This window comes from Neopsephotus bourkii, unplaced genomic scaffold (assembly GCF_033783945.1).
Source record: "Neopsephotus bourkii isolate Nb327-2 ecotype Australia unplaced genomic scaffold, CSIRO-AGI_Nbou_v1 NB_1780, whole genome shotgun sequence".
Classification (NCBI taxonomy): Eukaryota; Metazoa; Chordata; class Aves; order Psittaciformes; family Psittacidae; genus Neopsephotus; species Neopsephotus bourkii.
In genome coordinates this window covers 7,096,727-7,102,477 of record NW_026902254.1, presented here as the reverse complement: position 1 = coordinate 7,102,477, position 5,751 = coordinate 7,096,727, and positions in this window count along the sequence as shown.

The window sequence follows — 5,751 nt, the reverse complement described above, 5'->3', positions numbered from 1 at the left end:
GCAGGGCGTTCCAGCGCCGCAGGGCCGTCTGCACGAGCTGTTGTGTGCGAGCAGCGCTTTACAGCGTGATGCTGTGGGGCCAGAGAGGGTTCGAGAGCCTCCTCCAGGCTAACTGCGGGGCTCGTCAGCTTGCAACGAATTCCCGCCTACCGGGGAACTGGGAGCTTGTGCCGTGAAGGTCCCGTTGCCGGTCCCGGCCGGCTGCACCAGTTGTAGCAGTCCGCGAATAGCTGAAGGCAGCCTAAGAGATCTGCTCAGTGGTCCTCCGGGACCACTGTTGTCACTGCTAGTCATTTAACAGAACTGTCCCCACACACACCCCCCCCTCCCCGCGAAGCCTGGGTTACTTCTGCAGCCGAAACATGATTATCCCCTGGCCACCACTTCCACCAGCCAGCTGCAATCCCTTCCTGTGCTTTAAAGGGCATTGTTCTACACTATCACGGTAATTCCCACAATGAACCGACATAAGTAAAACCAACACGAACATATTGCCATTATGTCCCATGTTCCCACAACCATCCTTTCGTTTTTAACGGGAAGAAAGAGAATACAACTACAACCCCAACACACTGCACCAGACTTTGGCAGGGATGCCTTCTTCCCACCTCTCTCTACAGGAGAGGGTGTTTCCTTAGTGCGGTACTCGGAGATTCTGGTGAAATATGGGAGAGACACGCATGAAGCACTTGCGTAGAATTGGGATTCTGGATTATACTAGGAACAAATAAGTTCCCAGCTAAAATAGTAATTGCATATATTTATTATTCATTATTCTCATAATTATTCATAATATAAGGATTCATTCTGTACATAACTTGTATCACAGGAGGAAAATTGCTTTACTTGGTTACTGATAAAATAAAGCCTTACTGAAGCTTGTGTTTGTTTTTGTCTTGGGTTACCTGTCAGCCAGTGGACTTTGGAACTAAGTTGAGTGTCATTTATTTATGTAACTATAAATATCTGTAGCATTTGATAAAATCTGTTCACACTCCCATTTCTGTTTTGAAGAATGGTGTTGATTGAAGAATAGGATTGTAAATAAGTAGCCTCAAGAACATTAGGCTTTGTTAGCAACTATAGAGAAAAGGAAATTACTAAAATAAGCTTTGCCAGAACCACCTAGTGGTTACTGATATGACTGATATGACAATGATCCTAAAACAAAGTGATGAAGAAATAACTACCAGGGGTCCAAAAGCCCACTACCACATTTTTGTATGCATAGAGGAGGCATTCTCTAAGAAGTATGATGTAACGTATGTAATCTAATGAACATGTATGTTTCAGGACAATATAATCACAGCCTGGTTGATGCTTGGGAGAGACACGCTTGGAGGAGCTATCCCCCGTCTCTGCAGGCACAGCAGAATAGACAGAATACCTGCTTGTCAACTTAAAACTTTCTTGCCTAGTTCCTGGAGATTTCTCCGAATCAATCTGGCACCCCAGATGGGACACTCTCTGCTTGGCTGCAGGACCCTCTGAGGACAGGGATCCCTAGGGCCCTCGGGAGTTTTTCCCAGAGGGACTCCTTGACTCATTCGGATCACTGGGGGAGCAGACAAGGACCATCTTCATAAAAGGTATTCTTTTCTTTTATATAGTCTGTAAGATGCAGGGGGCATCTTGGTTTGGTAAATTGTTTTGGTAAGTGTATGCAAGATTTGGAAGCCTTCTGTAAATTGAGATAGGAAATCTCGTGGACAAAGGCGTATACCCAGCTGCTAGCATCCATTTGGTATACACCCACAAGAAGCAGGGGGCATCTTGTGCTTTGGGTTCTAAAAGATGCAGTGGGCGTCTTGTAGAAAAAAAAGGGTTTGGATTTTACTTGTTTTGGTATACACCCACAAGAATCAGGGGGCATCTTGTGGTCTGGGTCCTATAAGACACAGGGGGTGTCTTGTAGAAAAGGTTTTGGATTTTACTGATATTTGACTTATGTTGTGGCTTGTTATAGTTATGATTTTGGTCCTGTGATTTTGGTATTGGTGACATACTAACTGCGTTATTAATTGTTGTCTCTGTTTCAAGTGTGGTAACTGTGTGGGTATGTATTTTGTGGCTTGTTATAGTGACGATTTTGGTCTTGTGATTTTGGTATTGGTGACAGACTGTTATAACTGTTAATTGTTATTCATTTGATACAATTTTAGTCTGTCTCAAGTGTTGTAACTGTGTGGAGTGCGCCTGTGGGATCCTCTGTGTGTGTGTGTGAATGCAAGACTGATAATGGGAAATTGGCAGAGTGGAGAGATCTTGAAAAACAGTCCTTTAGTGCATTTTGGCACACTGGAAAGAACTGGGAGGGTTTCCTGGGGGCTTGGTAAATGAGAAAACGTTGATAAAATATTGTAACCAATGGTGGCCTTTGTATACTTTGGAAGGTCAGGAAAAATGGCCTAAAAATGGAATTTGAACCATGATACGTTGTTACAATTAATGTGGTTTTTTTGAGGTGGCAAGGAAAACGGAATGAAATAATGTATGCAGATATGTTTTTCACTTTAAGAAACCACTCGGAGTGACACACGGATTGCAAAATTGATACAGCTCCACCAGATCCCTTAATTTTGGCTTTGGAAAAGGACAGGGAAAAAACGAAAGCTAAGCTGAAGAGATGTTGTTCAGACTGTGATACTAGGGAAAGATGTTTAAAGTTAAGGAAAACCAAGGGGGAAAGGAGGGGAGCTTGGGCAGCTCCTATGTTTGTTGTGTGTGATGAGTGCTGGGGAAGCAGAGTTGGCGGGATGTCGGGCGGAGGTGGGGGAGTTGGTTCTTCTCCTGTGGGACTGGATAGGTGTGCGTGCAGTGGGGAGTTTGGACATTGGAAGTGAGACTGCCCTGGGAGTGGGAGTGCCATGGGGTGGCTCCAGGGACTGAATTGGAACTAGACTGACGGGTGCCTGGGGCATCTACCCCAGCAGATCCACTGGCTAAATTAAAGCTAAGGACTATAGGAAAAAAAGTGGAATTTTAGTGGATACAGGAGCAACTTATTAGGTGTTAAATCAGAGGGAAAATAAGTTGTTACAGATGTGGGAGCTACTGGCCACCAAGAAAAAAAGGGGGGGGGGGCGGGGAAGAGGCATTCTTTCTGAAACCTTTAAAGTACAAATTGGGAAAACAAATAGGAATGCATAAATTTTATACATGCCAAATTCTCTAAAATCTTTATTAGGGCAAGAAGCAAAATTTAAAGAAGGCAAAATGGAATTAAGAGTTAAAAACAATCGATTAATTGCAGTTTTGAGTTTATCTTTAATTCAACAGAAAAGCGAACAGGAGGACCTCCCTGAAATAGAAGAAATCCTTAATCAGGTTTATCAGGGAGTATGGGCATCTGAAGTTCCAGGTAAGGTGAAAAATGCTTTGCCTGTTGAAGTAGAAATAAAAGGGGGGCCCTGCCCAATTAGAATAAAACAATATCCCTTAAAATTAGAAGATCAAAGGGAATCAAAGAAATCACTGGTAAATTTTAAAATATATTTTATTAATTGAATGTGAATTGGAATACTCCTATTTTGATAGTAAAGAAATAAAGTTGCAGATTGGTTCAAGATCTCAGAACAATCAACAAATTTGCAGAAGATATTCATCCAGTAGTAGCTAATCCGTATCCCTTATTGACTAAATTGAATAATAATCAGAAATGGTTTGCCGTCTTGGATTTAAAGGAACTCTTGCTTACCATTGGCCAATGAAAACCAGAATTTATCTGCTTTTGAATGGGAAAATCCTGACATAGGAAGGAAAACCCAATTAACTTGGACAGTATTACCTCAAGGGTTTAAAAACAGTCCAACAATTTTTGGAAATCAGTTAGCACTGGAACTAGAATTATGGGAACCACCCACTCAGATGGGGACTCTGTTACAATATGTGGATGACCTATTAATTGCCAGAGAAACAAAGGAAGAACGTGTCCAGTGAATGGTGGGATTATTGAATTTTCTGGGACTGAATGGTTATCAGGTATCCAAACAAAAGGCCAAACTAATTCAAACCCGAGTTTCCTACCTAGGATATGAAATAACAGGACAGAGAGAACTTGGAACTGCTAGAAAAGGAGCTATTTGTCAAACTCCATGACCGTCGACCATCAAGGAGCTCCAGATGTTCCTGGGAATGACTGGATGATGCAGACTTTGGATGCATGATTATGGTGTTCTGAGACTGTGTATTCAAGCCCACCAGACTTGAAAGAAAAACCTCTGGAACATGCTGAATGAGAGCCCTGGAATTGGCTAAAGACAAAAGGATAAATATTTGGACTTATTCTAAATACACGTTTGGTGTGATCCATGCACATGGTGCCATCTGGAAAGAACAAGGACTTCTGAACACACAGGGGAAACAGATTAAACATGTTACAGAAATTCTACGACTACTGGAAGCTGTTCAGCTACCTGAGGAAGTAGCTATTATGTACTGTCAAGGGCATCAACAAGGTGACTCTCATCAGGAAATTGGAAATAATTTTGCTGATTTTGAAGCCAAACAAGAAGCTGAACAATCTAAAATCATTCCCTTAATCCCTGATGGCAAACTAACAAATGAGAAATCTAAACCTAGATATTAAAAGGAGGATAGAAAATTGATTGAAGATCTCAAAGGACAGGAAAACAAGGAAGGTTGGGTTCAGACACCTGATGGGCAAATTGTAATTCCCTATAATCAACTCTGGAAGCTAGTTCAGGAGGAACATAATAAAACTCATTGGGGTAGGAACTCTTTGCATAAATACTTAGAGAAACAAATTGTTGGAAGGAATCTATATACTATAGTTCAATTAGTGACAATGTCAGCTCTGTCTCAAGAATAATCCTAAAATTGAAAATAGAAACCAAATTTGTACAACTGGGGGAGGAAGTTATCCAGGACAGCAGTGGCAAACAGATTTTTCTGAATTACCGAGAAAAGGAGGTTATCAATATTTGTTGGTGTTAACGGATACTTTCTCAGGGTGGCCAGAAACATTCCTTTGTAGAATAAATAATGCAAGACAAGTAATTAAAACATTATTAAAGGATATAATACCTTGTTTTGGAGTACCAGCGGCAATTTCTTCTGACCAAGGCCCACATTTTAGTGCAAAATTGTTACAAGAAATCAGAAAAAAATTAGAAATTGATTGGCAACTACATGTTCCATACAGGCTTCAGGCCAGTGGGCAAGTAGAAAAGATTAACCATCTGATCAAACAACAGATTAATAAAATATGTCAGGTTATATTGGTACCAAGCCTTACCACTGGCTCTATTAAGAATTCAAAGTAAACCTCAGTCGAAAGAAGAGGCTGGCCCATGGAAAATTTTATATGGAAGACCATATCAGTCCTAGTTTAAAGGAGAAAGTCTTCAGGAAGTGGGAGAAGGCTATCTCTGTTTCTGATCAATCTGGGAAAACAATTAGAAGAAATAAATAAGAGAATATTAGTGACAAGAGCAAGAGGTTTGGATTATCCGATTCACCCTTTCAGATCCAGAGACTGGGTTTATGTTAGGAATTTTTCAGGAGATCCTCTACAGGAGAAGTGGAGTGGACTATACCAGATATTACTGACTACCTTTACAGCACTGCAGATAAAGAACAGCCTGCTTGGATACATTACTCAATAATCAAGGTGGCGCCAGAACCAGAAACACATCAGAACCGAGAGAAAGTATGGTGCATCGAATCTTCAGGACCCACACATATAAGACTACATCATTCATAATTTGGACTTGTATAATAATAGGTGTA